Genomic DNA, 21,681 nt, shown 5'->3' on the forward strand with positions numbered 1-21,681 from the left:
GCACCAGTAACTCAGTCAATAAAGAAGTGGTCAGATGACACAGATGCTAAGCTACAGGACTGTTTGCTAGCACAGACTGGAATATGTTACAGGATTCTTCCAATGGCATTGAGGAGTACACCACATCTTTCACTGTCTTCATCAATAAGTGCGTTGATGACGCCGTCCCCACAGTGACTATACGTACATACCCCAACCAGAAGCTATGGCTTACAGGCAACATCCACACTGAGCGATTATGTGACTTGTTAAGCACATTTTCACTCCTGAACTTATTTAGGCTTGCCATAACAAAGGGGTTGAATAGTTATTGACTCAAGACATTTCAGCTTTTCATTCATTTGTTAACATTTAAATTAAACAATTTCAATTCAATATTATAGATCATTGACTATAGGCCAGTGACACAAAATCTAAATGAAATACATTTAAAATTCAGGCTGTAACAACAATTTGGAAAAAGTCAAGGGGTGTGAATCCTGTCTGAAGGCACTGTAATTGCAGAACATTCAAAGAAAGTATAATATACTATGTACTGTTAAAATAATTCTAGAGGGAATAGATCAGGCACTTACAGGATACAGTATACTATAATAAAGCCTTGCTGGGCTCACTGTTAGACATGAAGAACCAGCATGTGACTTGGCCATGGTAGGAGGAGCTACTAGAGGACAAGAGACTAGAGCAGAGCACCCAACAGCTGCAGTCAGTCAGTCACTGGACTGTACACCAAGGATGGTGGATAACTTAAGATGTGCCACTCAGGTCATCCAAAAAACAAAAGCTCAGTTCTAGTCTTCTTAATGAGGTTGCTCTCCAAAAGGCACCAATGCTTTAGCAGCTGGGTCTGGTCTGCTTACTTCATTGACTGTATATGACCCAGAGAAAATTAGGGTGACGCTTCTTCAATCTCTGTGTCCAGCCACACATTGTTGCCATGGCCTCCAAAACTGGCTGGATTCCCTGGCTCCACCCATCAAGACTGTGGGAGGGTATGTTTGGATTCCTCTCTTCAAGCCTGAGTGGTCCCTCTGGTCATAAGAGGGTAGAGAAAGAGATGTTTTCAGAGCCCCTTAACTGGCTGATCCCTAAGGAGCATTAAAGTACGAAATCGATTTTTCTTGATATAACATCTGGGATCTTGGATCCTCCTGAAGTTGGTTTTATGTGTAAGTTCTGACATAGTCAGTATGAGTGATAGTCAGGAGTTCAGCTTGCATCTGCCACGCTATCTCGCCTTGCAACTCAGCCCACTCAGCGTAGCATGGGGTCATAGTTTGTGTGTGACTGTGAGAGACTAACACATTTCACAGATTACAACCCATTCAAAAGCTGACAACACCAGTATACCGTACTTATGTAGCAGGTGAATAATACCCTTTGTGAGCGGGATGATAAAGGATGTGGATGGATAGGTGTCTGACAGCTGGCAGTATTAGTCAGAGTCAGTGGTACAGTAGGACTGACACAGATCATCCCCCTTCAACTCGGGCTGCGTGGTTAAAATCCATATTTTACTATCTACCAGTATTGACGCATGGACCAGTTTGAATTTTACCTTACATAACAGTATTTCAATGTTTGGTTTGTTAAATGTAATACACATCAAATAACAGTGATGAAACTTGATTATGGCAATCATCTGTTCTTACCGGCAGTAAGATAGTGCTTATTTGCGCACATGTCGTTTTTTGAATAGTGCCTATGATGCAGCGCTGGTGCTGAAGGTGCACACATGAAAGTAAGCGTGCATGGGGCAGATACAGTGCTGTACAGTATCTGCCCGCTGTTCGCTGGAGCGCACGTATAGCCTTCACAATGAGACAATTATGGACAAAAGAGCAAAAGTATTTGTTAAAACTGCAAACAAGTATCGATTCCCTCCAAACATTTAGAAATGATATGCTCTTTCACCGAGCAAGTTATGTATTTACAATATCCATGTTTTGCTTTCCTATTGTACTAGCTTTTGCTGGTTTGACTCAGAAAATGTATTAAACTCTTTTGTATTATTTAAAAAAAAAAATTAGAAAGGAAAGTATTGCTGATCATGTCGCCAGAATAAGATCCATGATATTTGTTGGAAAGGAGCATCAGGCTCATCACCTTGCACTTTCACCACCCTGAAGTTCGTCATCATTTATTTCATCTGTAGTCTAATAACCTGCATGATTCATCACGTGACCCCAAGTTTATTTCGATATGATGGTTATTCTATCAATATTTGCGCATAAAAGCTTTCCATCACAATATGATTTTGTCCATATCACCCAGCTCTGCCCACATCTTCAGGCCCTTGTCAGGATGATGTCAGCCAGTCAGGTAAAGTGCTGCTGTCTGCGAACACCACTGGGTTGGAGCAGCCCAGATATACAGTATTTGTAGGGCTTTATTTACCGCCGTAACAAAACGCTTAGAGAAAATGTGAGTATTTTGAGAAATTCAAGATCAAAATAGCCATTTTATGTTCCAGGCTATTTCCGTCATTGTTTCCATCTTCTCTGAAAAAAAGAAGACTCAAGTAACAAAATTATGTTGCTCTTTTCTCTGCTCCTGCAGTGAATCTGACTGGTGCGTGCTACACTAACTATAGTATGACACAGGTTGCAATTGGAGTAATATGAGCTATTATCACCAGAGGAAGAGGATAGCCGGAGAGAGGAGCATCATGAAATGTGATTGTAATTAAGGAGAGATCATTGCTATGGCGAGCTTACAGAAACAAAACATCAGTCTAACATTTCTCTTTCTGAAAAGAAAGCAGTTCTAGAGCAAACATGCTTTTCCTCTGGGCTGATTCAAGTGGGCGTATGAAATCATTGCGCTGCTGCTTCCAAAGGCTAACAGACCATTGGGATACTCCCTCTTCCAGTCTCTCACACACAGTAAAACCAGTACAGACGCCATACAAACTCAATGTGCATACAGAGCTTTCCCCTGCCCTCAGGGCACATCTCCCTAATAAAAACACATACTGTACAGTACAGGATATTAGTGATTTACAAACAACAAAGCTTAGAGAAAATTATTCAGGGAATCGTATACCAACTACTACAGTATGAATTGATAGTTTGATTGACTTACTAGTTGTTCACTGTTAAACATATGGGGATAGTCATTAATACGGCATTAAATGTATTAGATTAATCTGTGGGAGAGATGAACTTCCTCCTGCCTTTGGATCAGGAGACTGGGAGCATCAGAGCATTAGTATTTAGCAACATGCTCAGAGCATTGCCTCCCAGTCATATAAATCCTGGCCAATGTTTAATGTCCTGCAAATCAAGTAAAAGCAATCTCAGGTCCAGCCTCTCCTCAGCTCACAGCCATCCTTCCTCTCTCGGTCTCATCCGTCAGAAGGCCAGAGGAGGCAGGTCCCGGACTACCTGCTGTCTGCTACCAGCAGCATACTAATTGTGTTATCAAGAGCACTGGAACAGAACTTATAAACAGTGGCTGCGCCCCAATGTGTGATGGACTAGGATATTTTCTAAGAATGTTAGCTAGATATCCTTACACGAGGAAAAATAAATATCTACATCACAATCACACTACTTGCGCGATATCAGCCCTGAGCATATTGCACTGCTTCGTTTCTCCACTACATCACCAGATTCCTGCTGCAAGCTCTGGACCATTACACCGGATCTTCGCAGCTAGCTAGCTGCTACAGAGTGGCTATTGAGGCTAACGCGCTTGTCCAGAAGCATGCACCAGTTAGTCTCGAGCTAGCCCCGAAGCTAGGCCCATCTCCCGGCTAGCAAACTAATTACACCAACTACAATACCCCTCTTGTCAATTTGGCCTGGACCCTTTGTCGACATGGAGCCCTGCGGATCCATCACGAATGGTCTGCTGATCTGCTTACTCACCCGGCCTCTGCGTTGCGGATGTGGTGAAGATCCATCTGCTATCCCCGGTCCGCTAGCTTCCTGAACACTGTATCCCGCTTGCCTAGCGTAGTAATCGACTACCGAACGGCTCCCTGTTCCAGCTATTGCTGCTCATTGGACCCTATGATCACTCGGCTACACAACTGATGCCTGCTGGACCATTCATTAACACAGACCTTAATTTTGTTTATCTGTCGACCCCAGCCTCGAACTCAGGCCCTGTGTGTAGCTAACTGACCCTCTCTGCCCATTTATCACCATTTAACCATTATTGTTGTTGTCTTAGTTGTTTATCTGTTGTTGTCTCACCCGTTGTTATCTTAGCTATCCCAAACAACACCTGTGATTGCTTTATGCCACTCTCTGTCTATATGCCTTGTATACTGTAGTTAAGGGCAGCTCTCATTGTTTCATTTTACTGCTGAGCCCCTAGTCCTGCTCAACATGTTTCAAATATCCCCCTTGTCCCACCTCCCACACATGCGGAGACCGCACCAAGCTTAACTAGCACCTCCAGAGATGCAACAACTCTCATTGTCACTCAATGCATAGGTTTACCCCCACTGTACTCGCACCCTACCATACCCTTGTCTGTACACTATGCCCTGAATCTATTCTACCACGTCCAGAAATCTGCTCCTTTTATTCTCTGTTCCCAAAGCACTAGACGACCAGCTCTTATAGCCTTTAGCCATACCCTCATCCTACTCCTCCTCTGGTAATATAGAGGTTAACCCAGGCCCTGTGTGTCCCCAGGCGCTCTCATTTGCTGACTTCTGTAACCATAAAAGCCTTGGGTTCATGAATGTTAACATCAGAAGCCTCCTCCCTAAGATTGCTTTATTCACTGCTTTAGCACACTCCGCCAACCCCGATTCCCTAGCCGTGTCTGAATCCTGGCTTAGGAAGGCCACCAAAAATTCTGAAATTTTATATCCCCAATTTCAATAAGCATCTCTCTGGCTGGCCATGCTTTCCTACCTCAACCCCGGCCTACAGCTCTGCACCCTCCAGAGCAACTGCCCCCCCCCCTCGCTTCTCCTCCTCCTCCAAATCCAGACAGCTGATGTTCTGAAAGAACTGCAAAATCTGGATCCCTACAAATCAGCTGGGCTAGACAATCTGGACCCTCTCTTCCTAAAATTATCCACCGCCATTGTTGCAACCCCTATTTACTAGTCTGTTCAACCTCTCTTTCTTATCGTCTGAGAACCCCAAAGATTGGAAAGCGGCCGCAGTCATCCCCCTCTTCAAAGGGGGTGACACTCTAGACCCAAACTGTTACAGACCTATATCCATCCTGCCCTGCCTTTCTAAGGTCTTCGAAAGCCAAGTGAACAAACAGATCACAGACCATTTCGAATCCCACCGTACCTTCTCCGCTATGCAATCTGGTTTCCGAGACGGTCATGGGTGCACCTCAGCCACGCTCAAGGTCCTTAACGATATCATAACCGCCATCGATAAAAGACAGTACTGTGATGCCATCATCGACCTGGCCAAGGCTTTCGACTCTGTCAATCACCGGATTCTTATCGGCAGACTCAATAGCCTTGGTTTCTCTAATGACTTGCCTGGTTCACTCAAGACTTCTGAGAGTTCAGTATGCCAAATCGGAGGGCCTGTTGTCCGGACCTCTGGCAGTCTCTATGGGGGTGCCACAGGGTTCAATTCTCAGGCCGAATCCTTTCTCTGTATATATCAATGATGTCGCTCTTGCTGCGGGTGATTCCTTGATCCCATTCTGTTTCCATCTGGCCCTTCTTTGGACAGTGTGCTAACAAACTTCCAAACGAGCTTCAACCCCCATACAACTTCCTATTTTGAAACAAAGCCTCCTTCACTCATGCTTCCAAACTTACCCCCATAAAACTGACTATCCTACCAATCCTTGACTTCGGCGATGTTATTTATGCTGCAGTAGTTTGTGTGTCGGGGGGCTAGGTTCAGTCTGTTATATCTGGAGTATTTCTCCTGTCTTATCCTGTGTGAATTTAAGTATGCTCTCTCTAATTCTTTCTTTCTCTCTCTCGGAGGACCTGAGCCCTAGGACCATGCCTCAGGACTACCTGGCCTGATGACTCTTTGCTGTCCCCAGCCCACCTGGCCGTGCTTCTGCTCCAGTTTCAACTGTTCTGCCTGCGGTTATGGAAACCTGACCTGTTCACGGGACCTGCTACCTTGTCCCAGACCTGCTGTTTTCAACTCTCTAGAGACAGCAGGAGCGGTAGAGATACTCTGAATGATCGGCTATGAAAAGCCAACTGACATTTACTCCTGAGGTGCTGACCTGTTGCACCCTCGACATCCACTGTAATTATTATTATTTGACCCTGCTGGTGATCTATGAACATTTGATCTTGGCCATGTTTTGTTATTATCTCCACCCGGCACAGCCAGAAGAGGACTGGCCACCCCTCATAGCCTGGTTCCTCTCTAGGTTTCTTCCTAGGTTCTGGCCTTTCTATGGAGATTTTCCTAGCCACTGTGCACACCTGCATTGCTTGCTGTTTGGGGTTTTAGTCTGGGTTTCTGTACAGCTGTTGTAAGAAGGGCTTTATAAATACATTTGATTTACAAATTAGCCTCCAACACCCTACTTGGCTAATTGGATGCGGTCTATCACAGTGCCATCCGTTTTGTCACCAAAGCCCCATATACTACCCACCACTGCGACCTGTATGGCTGGTCCTCGCTACACATTTGTCGCCAAACCCACTGGCTCCAGGTCATCTACAAGTCCTTGCTAGGTATAGCTCTGCCTTATCTTAGCTCACTGGTCACCATAGCAATACACACCCGTAGCACGCGCTCCAGCAGGTATACTTCACTGGTCATCCCCAAAGCCAACAACTCATTTGCCTGCCTTTCTTTCCAGTTCTCTGCTGCCAATGACTGGAACGATTTGCAAAATAAATAAATCACTGAAGTTGGATACTTATCTCCGGCACTAACTTTAAGCGTCAGCTGTCAGAGCAGCTTACCGATCGCTGCAGCTGTATACAGCCCATCTGTAAATGGCCATCCAATCAACTACCTACCTCATCCCCATATGTTCTTGTTTTTCTGCACACCAGTATTTGTACTTGCACATCCTCATCTGCACACATATCACTCCGGTGTAAATTGCTAAATTGTAATGACTTCGCCACTATTGGCCTATTTGTTGCCTTACCTACTTACTTCATTTGCACACACTGTATACAGATTTTTTCTATTGTGTTATTGACTGTATGTTTGTTTATCCCATGTGTAACTCTGTCATTGTTTTTGGCCCACTGCTTTGCTTTATCTTAGCCAGGCCGCAGTTGTAAATGAGAAATTGTTCTCAACTGGCCTACCTGGTTAAATAAAGGTGAACAAATTAAATATTGAAATACTGTTGTGGATCCCTTTCTTATCTACATGTCTGTTTTTGACCAATTGTATTTGGATATAGTTAACATATTGTATTTGGAACACTCAAAGACAATGTCCTGGTGAATGTTTTATTAATCATAAAAACCATCATAACTGAGTCAAACCTTCTTAGTCTCTGAAGGCAGAAGTTCAGGGGGAGGGCATGTTGTTGGCCCATTGTTTCCACATCACTGACTTTGCATTGCCCACCTTTTCCTGGACTTATAAGGATGGACAGCAGGAGCAGGCTGGGCCACTTCTGTTACCACAGGTTCAGAGCTGCCACTGCCTGCAAGGTCATCCTTATAAAAATATTCACTGCTGTGCTTTTAACATTTGAACCAAAGTCTGCTTTCAAATGTCAGATAAACAATGTCACTATAAAGAGCAATATTCACTGTAAAAGCACTAAAATGAGCACTTAACTGTGTACGTTCAGTATGAGCCAACTTGCTATAAAACAATAGAGGAAAGCAGAGGCAGGAAAATAGATTGAAAAGGATGACTGATCCAGTTTCACAAAGTGTGCCTGAAAAATTAAAAAACACCCATCAGTAAAACTGCCATATTGGTTTTACTGCTTCAGTGAGGGTGCTTGGTGAAGGAGTGCATTATAAAACTGTAAAGTTTATACATTGTATTAATAACCTGAGACCTTCTGCTATTTCTGTACTTTGAACAAACTGAAGAAGTGAAAAGGTAACAGTAACAACCACTGCTTTGAGAGGATCCCTGTTCATTTGGTGTTCGGCTGGTATGACCTGTCCTTTTATCTAGACACTACTGCTTGTACAGCCATTCCAGCTTTGCTACAGACGATTACTGCTGTGGAGTAAATATCTTATCACAGGACTCGCTTGGTCTGAAAACAAAGTAAAATGTTCTTACACATAGTTGGAGGCTAAGTAACCAAACAAAACTTCACAAGACAGCCAGCCAGCCGGCCAGCAGATAAAGTACTCAGGCAAGACTCCTTTCCACACACGCAATTAGGAAGAGAGCTATTTACTGTATGTTCCCTCTCCAAATGATTCATGATTGGTCAACAAACACACAGTATCTCTATTCCACTTCTAGCAGCTTTGTTTTCCTCTCAGCAGCACGGTCTGAGAGCAAAGGAGAATCAAATGTTTAAATTGTCTGGGAAAGGCGTAAACAAACAGCTTCTCCTGCTACAAAATATTATCCACTTCAGAAAGTTCTCCTAAAGGGTACCGTGTGCTGGAGGCCTGCTGACAAACTGGAAGCCGTTTCTGAAGATAGCTACGCAAAGACACACTTGGCTGATTTATTTTTCTCCAATATTCCATATACAATCCCTTTAGAGGACACACAAAATATCAAAAGACATGTAATTCCCATTCCTACCATGACAGCTCGGTATTGCCAAAACTCTCATTTGAAATAAGGACTTGTTTTATGTAACATGAATGTTTCGTATTCAGTGAAAACTAGCACCAACCATGTTCATCAACATCTGACAACACACGTTTTAGCAAAACATCAAGAACACAATATGGCAGAAACTGAGTGAATGAGGAAGAACATAGCCTTCTCCCAATTACTGAGCATTTCACCCATATGATTTCACCTCTTTTTCTTATCATTAGTCTCACATGGGGTCTGGGTGTGTCACAGGCGGACATCTGAGAACCATTAACTCCACTGCCAGCATCCACTCTTTCCCTCTGATTCAAGCCCACCAACCAGAGCACCAATGACCTGTGCTGGCCACATTTCCAAACATACTTTATGAAAAGAACAGAGAAACTCCCTAAAAATATCAGCTTCCACAATGTAGCAGAGAGGAAAGGTAATCTACTTGATTGTGTTAACTCCTTGGCATACAACTCCATCACATAATTGGATACTGTCGTGAACTGCAATTCACACATTTTGAGAGTCATCTAGGTCATCAGAACTACCTTTTAAGCACTTTTCCCCTCAACTGCATTTATGCCCTGCGACCAGACCCTAGGCCTAGCCCTGTTTCTGATTAAGAAAAACAAACATCCAGCAGAAATCCACCAAAACATCTGATCACCATGATTAGACTCCCACAGTCATTGTGCAACACCTGCTTTAGATCTGAAGAGTCATCTGAGGAGAGCTAACGTGTGGTGATTATGTGGATGTGCTATAGGGGAGAGTACAAATGAGCCACTCCAGGACAGGGCTGCTGGCTGGACCGAGCTACAGGATTAGTTTCAAGTTTTATTAGTCGTATGTAGAGGATACACATGGTATTTACCATTCAAATAAATGCTTACGAGGCTCCTTCTCGACACCGCATCAAAAAATTAAAGATAAGAAAATGAAAATAAAGTAAAAATGGCTCAGGAGAATATACAGTACCAGTCAAAAGTTTGGACACTGACTCATTCAAGGGTTTTTATTTTTACAATTTTCTACATTGTAGAGTAATAGTGAAGACATCAAAACTATGAAATAACACATATGGAATCATGTGCTAACCAAAAAAAGTGTTAAACAACTCAAAATATATTTTATATTTGAGATTTTTCAAAAGGAGACACCCTTTGCCTCGATGACAGCTTTGCACACTCTTTGCATTCTCTCAACCAGCTTCACCTGGAATGCTTTTCCAACAGTCTTGAATGAGTTATGTTGAGCACTTGTTGGCTGCTTGGCATCTTCCGTGGATCTGTTGGAGCGGTAGGGAAATTCCGGTGGGTACAGTGTGCCTGGCATAGATATGAGCCATGACCAGCCTCTCAAAGCACTTAATGATGACAGGGGTGCAATGGGGAGATAATAATTTGGGCATTTCACCTTGGTTTTATTGGGGACTGGGAGGATGAAGAAAGTGGGGACTACAGCTTGGGACAGGGACAGGTTGAAGATGTCTGAGAAGACGCCCGCCAGCTGGTCAGCGCACACTCTGAAGACGTTGCCAGGGATGCCATCTGGGCCTGCGCTTAGTGAGTATTCACGCAAGGGTTTTCCTCATGTTAGCCTCGGAGAGAGAAAGCACCTGGTCATCCGGAACGGTGAGAGCCTTCCTGAATGGCTCTATTTTCTGCCTTAAAGCGAGCATAAAATGTGTTAAGTTCCTTGGAGGGAGGTTACGGTGGGAACCACACAGCTGGATTTGCCTTTGTAGTCAGTGATTGCCTGTAGTCCTTACCACGTGTCGAGTGTCTGAGTTGGTAAATATTGATTAAAGTTTGAGTTTGCATGGTCTTTTTGCACCCCTAATGGATTTGCGTCGCTCGTACCTGCTTGCCCTGAGCCACCGAGTTGTCAGGGTTCATTCTGCTGACACTGAATGCTGCAGTATGGGCTCTCATCATGGTACGAATTTCATTCAGGGTTTTTGGTTGGGGTATGTCCGGATTGTTATTGTGGGTACAACATCATCAACACATTTCGTAATGAAGCCTGTGAGATTCCTGTGATATTCCTCAATGTTTGATGGATGAGTTTTGGTGGGATGAATCTTTGAACATTTTCCAATCAATATTCTCAAAACAGTCCTGCAGCATTGAGTCTGCCTCCTCTGTCCAGCGATTAGGGATTCGAGCACATGAAGGATGCTGCCACGCTTAGTTAAAGGACTCGCAGGCACCATATTTCATGCTTCACATCTGAAGGTTACCATAGCAACAACATTTTGGGGCAATTCCCAGGTCAGGTGGCTTCTGTCGGCGCCGTGCAGTGAGACAACCCTTAAAGGCAGTCAGACATTCACTCACAGCACAGGCCCAAGCAAAGACTAACAAAAGCTACTTAATATAATTCTTGACATGAGTCAATTGTCAGTGTTTCCCCTATATGCAAATCACTGCCATTTAAAAAATAATATATAGAGTGTGTACAAAACATTAAGAACATGTTCTCGTTCCATGACAGACTGACCAGATGAAACCAGGTGAAAGCTATGATCCCTTATTGGATGTCCCTTGTTAAATGCACTTGAATTAGTGTAGATGAAGGGGAGGACACAGGTTAAAGAATAATTTGTAAGGCTTGAGACAATTGAGACATGGATTATGTACAGTATAGTATGTGTGCTATTCAGAAGGTGAATGGGTAAGATAAAATATTTACGTGCCTTTGAACGGGGTTGGTAGTAGGTGCCAGGCGCACCGGTTTGTGTAAAGAACCTCAACATTGCTGTGTTTTTCACATTCAACTAGGGCTGGGTGGTAATACTGTATTTTTTAACGATATACCGGTATTGATGCACGGACTGGTTTGTTTTTTAAATTTTACCTTCTATAACTGTATTTGAATGTTTGGTTTGTGAAATGTGATACGCCGTGTGTAACGTCCATTTTTATAGTGTACTTCGCCCCATTCAAGGAGCGCATTTGTTGTTCCTTGACCACGAGACACATGCGTTTGGTCTGCATGGTCAATGCACCACAATGCCGTTTCCACTTCACTTCTTAATATAAATCCACTAGCATTCTATAATTACACTATTAGTTTGTGTTTCTTTATTCTGCAAACATCTAGTTGGTCTTTTCTTAGCAAGTTTGGCCTAAGTTGTGTAAGCCACTAATGCTGATTGCTAGTGAGCTGGCTAGTCAGAACAAACATAATTAGCAATGCAGCCTGATAACACCAGTGACGCTGTAGACCTAAAATCAGCATGTTTGTGCAACTGTATCTTCTAAATCAAAGAGGAATACGCAAAGCATGAATATGTTAGCATGAACTAGGTATGATGAAAACATTCAAATGTAGCCAAAGATTATAGTATCCCCTAGAAACCACTTAACACTTTGGTTTCTACCCTAACTCGTCTCTGGCATTTTCCTTGGTTGTCATGTCAAACAACACCGTATTCAATGTGCCCAATATTATATTTTAACTATAGAATTAGTATAATCAGTCTATTTCCATGATTCCAACAGTTCACCCAAATCACAATTACAACTTTGAGAAAAAAACTAATGAAGTACTAAAAAAAACATAAGATAGAAAACACACTGAAACAATATGTATAAATAAGAATAACACGAGAAATAAGCAAGCTATATATACAGGGTCAGTTCCAATACCATATTTGCAATGTGCAGGGATACTGGAGTGAGAGGTAAGGTATAGACGTATAGGGGTAAGGTGACTATGCATCAAAATATGATAAACAGAGTAGCAGCAACGTACTGTATATGATGACTGTATGCGAGTGTGTATGCGTGTGTGGAGTCAGTATAAATATGTGCATGTTATGTGTGAGTAAATGAAGCGAGTGTGAGTGTGTGTGTGTGTGTGAGTGTATAGAGTCCTCTGAGTGTGCATAGAGACAGTGTATCCATTTTGTTAGCTATTTAGCAGTCTTATGGCTTGGGGACAGAAGCTGTTGAGGAGCCTGTTGGGTGTCAGACTTGATGCACCGGTATCGCTTGCCATGCAGAAGTAGAAAGAACAGTCTATGGCCTGGGTGGCTGGAGTCTAACAATTTCCGGGCCATTCTTTTACACTGCCTGATAAAGAAGTCCTGGATGGCAGGGAGCTAGGCCACAGTGATGTACTGGGCTGTCCGCAACACCCTCTGTAGGGCCAAGTGATCGAGGGTGGTGCTGTTGCCATACAAAGCCGTGATGCAGCCAGTCAAGATGCGGTCAATGGTGAAGCTGTCGAAGGTTGAGGGTTTGAGGACCCATGCCAAACCTTTTCAACCTCCTGAGGGAGAATAGGCGCTGTCGCTCCTTCTTTACGATTGTGCGTGGAACATTTTAAGTCCTTAGTGATTTGGACACAGAGGAACTTGAAGCTGCCCCCTCTCCCCCTTTCCTGTAGTCCACGATCAGCCCCTTGGTATTACTGACGTTGAGGGAGAGGTTGTTGTCCCAGCAGCACCACCACCTGCCAGGTCACTGACCACCTCCCTGTAGGCTGTCAAATTGTCACCGACCACCGTCATGTCATCAGCAAACTTGATGATCGTGTAGGAGTCATGCGTGACCACGGAGTTGTGGGTGAACAGGGAGTACAGGAGGGGACTAAGCACACACCCCTGTGGGACCCCCGTGTTGAGGATCAGCATGGCGGAGGCGATGTTGCCTACCCTCATCACCTAGGGCCGGCCCGTCAGGAAGTCCAGGATCCAGTTGCAGAGGGAATTGTTCAGTTCCAGGGTCCTAAGTTTGGTGACAAGCTTGGGAAGGGACAATGGTGTTCAATACTGAGCTGTAAATGAACAGCAACTAAGGTATTCATATTATCTAGGTGGGTGAGGGCAATTGAGTGCAACTGAGGTTGCATCATCTATAGATCTGTTGGGGCGGTATGCAAATTGGAGTGGGTCTCAGGTATTTAGGATGATGGAGTTGATGTGTGCCATAACCTTCCTTTCGAAGCACTTCATGATTACAGATGTGAGTGCAAGAGGGCTGTAGTCTTTTTGGCATGAGGCCTCAGTTCTTGGGCACAAGATTGATGGTGGTCAGCTTTAGGGATGTGGGGAATACAGACTAAAACAAGGAGAGATCGAAAATGACCGTGAATATGCCTGCCAGCTGTTCTGCGCATGCTCTGAGAACACACCCTGGAATACTGTGCCAGTGTTGACCTGATTAAAGACAAGATCACCCAGTCCTCTGGGTCACTGAGGGCCCTCATGCACAGCACAGTGTTGTTAAAGCGTGCATAAAATGCATTGAGTTCGTCTGGTAGAGAGGCATTATTGGGCAGATCATGGCTGTGTCTTCATTTGTAATCCGTATTGGACTGTAGCCCCTGTCACATGCGACAGGTGTCAGAGCCTTTGTAATATCATTTCACCTTATTCCTATATTGTCCTTTTGCCCGTTTGATGACTCTGCAGGGGTCGAAGTGGGAGTTCTTGTACTTGTTCCTGTCCTCAGCCTCAGGGTTGTCTGTATATGTATAGATGTATGCCCCAGGAAGACCCCAACTGCTGATTTCCCTTGATGAGAGAGAAAATACCAAAGCCTTACCTTATTGCTGAATCATAAAATGGCCAAGGATTAAGCAGGTTTTTACAGCTGGAAAGAAACAAAGACCCAGTAAGCTACAGGAAGGAAATATGCATGGCTGACAATTTTGCTGAATCACCACTTCTCAGAAGAGCAAATTCTCCTACTGAAAGACAACCCATAACCATTCCATAAGAGACATAATTGTCTCAAAACATACATTTAATGATCAAGCAAAGCAGTGTGTGGTTTATCTTCAGTGCATTCTTAGATGACACAGTAACATAAAATGGAAAAGTAATTACTATATACACTACCGGTCAAACGTTTTAGAAGACCTACTCATTTCAAGGGTTTTTCTTTATTTTTTACATTGTAGAATGATAGTGAAGACATCAAAACTACAAAATAAGACATGGAATCATGTGGTAACTAAAACAATTGTTAACAAATGAAAATATATTTTACATTTGAGATTCTTCAAAAAGCCACCCTTTGCCTTGACAACAGCTTAGCACACTCTTGGGATTCTCTCAACCAGCTTCATGAGGTTGTCACCTGGAATGCATTTCAATTAACAGGTGTGCCTTCTTGAAAGTTAGTTTGTGGAATTTATTTCCATCTTAATGCATTTGTGCCAATCAGTTGTGCATTGACAAGGTGTGTGTGTGTGGGGGGCAATACAGAATATAACCCTATTTGGTAAAAGACCAAGTCCATATTATGGTAAGAACAGTTCAAATTAGCAAAGGGAAACGACAGTCCGTTGTTACTTTAAGACATGAAGGTCAGTAAATACGGAACATTTCAAGAACTTTAACATCTCTTCCAGGGCAGTCGCAAAAACCATCAAGCCCTATGCAGCTCTCTGCTCCAGAGGATACGTTTGTTAGAGTTTACAGCCTCAGATATTTCAGCCCAAATAAATGCTTCAGAGTTCAAGTAAGAGACATCTCAACATCAACTGTTCATAGAACACTGTGCAAAGAAACCACGACTAAAGGACACCAATATGAAGAAGAGACTGCTTGGGCCAAGAAACACGAGCAATAGACTGGTGGAAATTTGACCTTTGGTCTGATGAGTTCAAATTGGAGATTTTTGGTTCCAACCACCGTATCTTTGTGAGAAGCAGAGTCGGTGAACGGACGATCTCCACATCTGTGGTTCCCACCGTGAAGCATGGAGGAGGTGGTGTTATGGTGTGGGGGTGCTTTGCTGGTGACACGGTCTGTGATTTATTTAGAATTAAGGGCACACTTAACGAGCATGGCTACCACAGCATTCTGCAGCGATACGCCATCCCATCTGGTTTGGCATTATCATTTATTTTTCAACAGGACAATGACCCAACACACCTCCAGGCTGTGTAAGGGCTATTTGACCAAGAAGAAGAGTGATGGAGTGCTGCATCAGATGACCTGGCCTCCACAATCCCAAACCCCAACCAAATTGAGATGGTTTGAGATGAGTCGGACCACAGAGTGAAGGAAAAGCAGCCAACAAGTGCACAGCATGTGAGAACTCCTTCAAGACTGTTGGAAAAACATTCCAGGTGAAGCTGGTTAAGAGAATGCCAAGAGTGTGCAAAGCTGTCATCAAGGCAAAGGGTGGCTATTTGATGAATTTGTTTAACACTTTTTTGGTTACTACACATTTCTATACGTGTTATTTTATAGTGTTGATGTCTTCACTATTATTCTACAATGTAGAAAATTGTACAAATAAAGAAAAACCCTTGAATGAATAGGTGTTCTAAATCTTTTGACCAGTAATGCATACTGAGACAAAAACAAAATAAACAACATAGACATATTACATTAAGATTTCCCAACAGCTCAAAAGGTAACATCACTAGGTAAGCTAAAAGCTTAGCTGTGAAATGATCAACGGTTTTTAAATGATTTAATCTGTGCAAGATAAACATTTTCACGAAATGCTGAGTTGTTGCCATGTGTTTCTGTCCTGCTGTGATATCTGTTCTCCTTGTGCTGTAACTGTTCTCTATTAACTTTTGTGTTTATTTATTTACCCATCCTTCTGTGTTGTGATGTCTGTCTTATCCTGTTATTTCAAATATTTTTTGTTATATTATTTTAATGCACCGTACATCCCAGTTTTCATTGGCCATGTGGTAATTGTTAATAAGAATTTGTTCTTAATTGACCCCCCCCCAAAAAAAAAAAGGATGTAATTACAGAGGATAATATTGCGTATTTACTAAATGTGTCACTGTGAGTGGGTAGTGTTAGAAAACAATCACACACTTGCGGAGGAATGTCTGATTCCGAGGGGCCTTACAATTACAAGGCAATCATTATGACAGCGTGGGTGCAGTTGAATGTCACAGTGTGCATGCTTCACACACAAAGGCTGTTTGAGGTGATCATTAGAAGTTGGACAGGGCCAAAGCAGGACAGGGTTCTCCACTGGGTCAGAGATAGGAACTCCCCTCATCACAGGTTCAGGCACACAGGCTGCAGGAAGAATGCCTGAGGCCAAGTGCTCCCCTGAACCCCTCTATTTAACCTGATTACTGTAATGAGCTTAGAGACTGCTGAATGCACAGCAGCAAACACACATGCAGACAATCAGGCTGCCTGCCTGCCATCCTCTCTCCATTACTCCCTCAGAGGCAGATGAAAAGGTCTCATCAGAGCTGGGGGAATTCTATGCCTCAATGGTGAGAATGCACTGGCAATGGATGCTAAACTCCACATATGAGATATAAAGCACATAAATGCAAACGGTTTACATGCACAAGACAACATTTCATAAACTGGCAAAATTACGTAAAAAATTAGGTAGAGAGATAACAGTAATGGACTAAATGTGCTTGGTTAGAGAGAAATGCAACAGTCTCCAGGATTAGTGTGTCACATGCTATAAGAGGCAGAAGTGGCAGGACAATGCAATACAGTATGTTTATGTTAAAACAATATATATAAAACAATATAACCAAACTGGGGAAACACATTTTGCTCATATTCTGTATTGTCCAAATATGAAAAATAGCAAAGAGGTGCTTCTCTCCCAAGTTGTTTTGTATAGGCTATAATTAAGCAATACGGCCCGAGGTGGTGTGCCTGGACCCTTAGCCGTAGTATATTGGCCATTTATCACAAACCTCCAAGGTGCCTTATTGCTATTATAAACTAGTTACCAACGTAATTAGAGCAGTAAAAATAAATGTTTTGTCATACCTGTGAATATGGTCTGATATGCCACAGCTGTCAGCCATTCAGCATTCAGGTCTCAAACCACCCAGTTTATAAAGTCCTATATACATTCTAAACAGTATTCTTAGAGGAGGGCTCTCAATAGTACTACTGACAATTCCTGATGGTCGACAGAACAAACATTTTACTTGGGCATAGGGGATTTTTTACCCAAAGATCTATCCAAAGAACTATGTTGGCTATTAAGTATACATAGTGGACCCACTAGGTAAAAAATGTAATAAACACACACTAAAATACTATGTCAACAACTCTCAAAGAAAACGAAAGTGGTAGAGACGATTATATTATGGCGATTATTTTGTTCTCCAGAAGAAACAGTGCAGTGTCAATAAATTCTGCACACTGCCTCCTCTGCACAGTGAAGCACCCATTGAAGTTGAGAACACGTTTTCAAACAGTCCACTCCTCACATCTGCAGAATACCGGAGGCTTGCCTGCCCATGGTGCACATTCTGGAAGCCAACTTCTCATCATCTCTAATAATATATAATAATATATGCCATTTAGCAGACGCTTTTATCCAAAGCGACTTACAGTCATGTGTGCATACATTCTACGTATGGGTGGTCCCGGGAATCGAACCCACAACCCTGGCGTTACAAGCGCCATGCTCTACCAACTGAGCTACAGAAGGACCACCCTAAGATAAATCCATAAAATTGTTAGGATTTCTAATTCCTTTAATGTCCCTGGGAGGGATAAAGAGCCATCATGGAGAAAGACATGTTCGTTAATAAGCACTAAAAGTAATAGAGAAAAATGGGAGAAGAGCCCAGTCTTGACATGGGCTGAATGGAGCTAACCCAGGAGAGAACAGGAGTAGTACATCCTGATATGGGAGGACATCTCTGATGGAATTATCACCCATCAGAAAGACTGATCAATGTTTTATAACATTGCCTCAATGTATTTTTCAGCAGTCAATCCACAACCCTTAAATGCACAAACTGGTCATTAGAATGGTTCCCAAACTACACCACAATGTGTATTTTCTATGCATTTCTCTTAAAACAAAAACAGCTGCCTGATGACGGGACGGCTGGGCATTCGTGCGGTTGAGTCAGTTTCTGCAATAACATGGACTCTTAACGTGATTAAACTTTGTTGCCCCTTGCTAAAACAAGCAAGGTGTTGGAGCACATGATATATATAATGGGCTTGGAACCTCTAACACTGGCAATTTGACTGGTAAACTCATTAGGTCCACTTGCAATAGACGTGGTAAAGGAGTCAATGGAATGCATTCCATTGGCCAGATTGGACAATATTCAACAAATCTAATCTAACAAAGTGGATATTCGTCAAATTCGTCATGATTTATGTATTGTAAAAGGCCCACAATGTGGTCGCTTAGGACCGATTTGGATATATTTAGCTGTTTTCGCTGCTGAAGAAATGACTGCTAAATGCTCATTCTCGAGTAAAACCAAATGCATGCTTTTCAACCGATCGCTGCCTGCACCCGCATGCCCGACTAGCATCACCACCCTGGATGGTTCCGACCTTGAATATGTGGACATCTATAAGTACCTAGGTGTCTGGCTAGACTGCAAACTCTCCTTCCAGACTCACATCAAACATCTCCAATCAAAAATCAAATCAAGAGTCGGCTTTCTATTCCGCAACAAAGCCTCCTTCACTCACGATGCCAAGCTTACCCTAGTAAAACTGACTATCCTACCGATCCTCGACTTCGGCGATGTCATCTACAAAATGGCTTCCAACACTCTACTCAGCAAACTGGATGCAGTCTATCACAGTGCCATCCGTTTTGTCACTAAAGCACCTTATACCACCCACCACTGCGACTTGTATGCTCTAGTCGGCTGGCCCTCACTACATATTCGTCGCCAGACCCACTGGCTCCAGGTCATCTACAAGTCCATGCTAGGTAAAGCTCCGCCTTATCTCAGTTCACTGGTCACGATGGCAATACCCATCCGTAGCACGCGCTCCAGCAGGTGTATCTCACTGATCATCCCTAAAGCCAACACCTCATTTGGCCGCCTTTCGTTCCAGTACTCTGCTGCCTGTGACTGGAACGAATTGCAAAAATCGCTGAAGTTGAGACTTTTATCTCCCTCACCAACTTCAAACATCAGCTATCCGAGCAGCTAACCGATCGCTGCAGCTGTACATTGTCTATAGGTAAATAGCTCACCCATTTTCACCTACCTCATTCCCATACTGTTTTTATTTATTTACTTTTCTGCTCTTTTGCACACCAATATCTCTACCTGTACATGACCATCTGATCATTTATCACTCCAGTGTTAATCTGCAAAATTGTATTATTCGCCTACCTCCTCATGCCTGTTGCACACATTGTATATAGACTGCCCATTTTTTCTACTGTGTTATTGACTTGCTAATTGTTTACTCCATGTGTAACTAACTCTGTGTTGTCTGTTCACACTGCTATGCTTTATCTTGGCCAGGTCGCAGTTGCAAATGAGAACTTGTTCTCAACTAGCCTACCTGGTTAAATAAAGGTGAAATAAAAAAAAATAAAAAAAATTATCGTTCATAAGCTGGTTAGCTTTAATTATTATTATTATTATTATTATTATTTAAATATTTTTTTAATTTAACCTTTATTTAACCAGGTAGGCAAGTTGAGAACAAGTTCTCATTTACAATTGCGACCTGGCCAAGATAAAGAAAAGCAGTTCTACACATACAACAACAGAGTTACACATGGAGTAAAACAAATATACAGTCGATAATAGAGTAGAAAAATAAGTCTTTATACAATGTGAGCAAATGAGGTGAGAAGGGAGGTAAAGACAAAAAAACAAAAAAAACGATGGTGGCGAAGTAAATAATTGTTTGGGCTAAATTATAGATGGGCTATGTACCGGTGCAGTAATCTGTGAGCTGCTCTGACAGCTGGTGCTTAACGCTAGTGAGGGAGATAAGTGTTTCCAGTTTCAGAGATTTTTGTTGTTCGTTCCAGTCATTGGCAGCAGAGAACTGGAAGGAGAGGCGGCCAAAGGAATAATTGGTTTTGGGGGTGATGAGAGATATACCTGCTGGAGCGCGTGCTACAGGTGGGTGCTGCTATGGTGACCAACGAGCTGAGATAAGGGAGGACTTTACCTAGCAGGGTCTTGTAGATGACCTGGAGCCATTGGGTTTGGCGTCGTGTATGAAGCGAGGGCCAGCCAACGAGAGCGCACAGGTCGCAGTGGTGGGTAGTATATGGGGCTTTGGTGACAAAACGGATGGCACTGTGATAGCAAACTGGATGTAGTCTGAGTAGGGTATTGGCTTGTGACCCCCAACGCACATGCATGCGTGCACCTGCACTGAGAAAATGTAGCCTGTCATTACAGCCATAAACAGTGATGCATTAATGTAGGCCTAACAACAAAACCAATGGAGCAAATCCCATAACATTGGAAAAAGATTTTGATTTCTATGATATAGCCTACAGTAGCCTATATGCAGTGTTCAAAGGACTATATTTTACATTATGCATAAATGTAATGATTTTTTACTTTGTCTATAACACCATGGGTAAAATAGGTGACTGTAAATTGCATTGTATTGTGTTGTATGACACAAGAAACCACTTTTAAAAATAAAAATAATCATTATTACCATACAGAGAATTAGACAATGTAGGCAACCCCTCGGCCTATTGCCTTATTTGCATATTCAAGCCATCTCAAAATAAAACACTGCCCCTTGACTTGCTTTACAAAGACAGCTTGAAATTTAGCCTATACCTTTTTCTGCTCTTGTAGGAAGCAGTAACTACACATTGCTGACCTATACTTAACTGGGCTAATAACTCGCTAACTAGCAAAGAATATCAACAAAATGTGCACATGTATGGATATGTGGTCTGATCAGAACTGAAGAGCATATTCACTGGCGAGTTATTGAAAGACCTCATGGGCTACCACCGCCAATAGAATTCTACTCTGTTGCGCTCTGCCTACAACAAAATCACAGACTCAATTTTGCAAAGTTAGATTTGTTTTGGTTTGTTGCATTGAAAAGGGGCTGATTTAACGTTGATTCGATCACAGGAAAAACGTTAATCTATATAGTGCAAACTAATGGAGAAAACTCAGTGAAGTTCAATATCTTGCATCTTTGCGCGGCCTGCGTGGCAGTCCGAGAGGAGGAGCAAGGCCCTGCATGGAGTTTAGAGGGAACATTGCCGAGTGTGCGTTTCAATAACCAATCTGTTTTTTTCAAGTGTGATACGGTCTCTGGCTTCGTGGA

At 42.8% G+C, this 21,681-nt stretch overlaps 1 protein-coding gene across 2 annotated transcripts in view; it reads right to left on the reverse strand.

Annotated features, from left to right (window-relative positions):
* LOC118401224 (talin-2-like) overlaps nucleotides 1–21,681 on the reverse strand; it is a 143,081-nt gene that overhangs the window by 91,875 nt on the left and 29,525 nt on the right. The window contains exon 2 of one of the 2 annotated variants that reach the window (XM_052474935.1): nucleotides 14,225–14,272. The exons of the other annotated variant lie outside the window; for it this stretch is intronic. The gene's annotated coding sequence lies outside the window, so the exon portion shown is untranslated. The remainder of the gene's footprint in view (nucleotides 1–14,224; nucleotides 14,273–21,681) is intronic. 2 annotated transcript variants of the gene reach the window in all.

The sequence above is a fragment of the Oncorhynchus keta genome, chromosome 22 (genome assembly GCF_023373465.1).
Source record: "Oncorhynchus keta strain PuntledgeMale-10-30-2019 chromosome 22, Oket_V2, whole genome shotgun sequence".
NCBI classification, from domain to species: domain Eukaryota; kingdom Metazoa; phylum Chordata; class Actinopteri; order Salmoniformes; family Salmonidae; genus Oncorhynchus; species Oncorhynchus keta.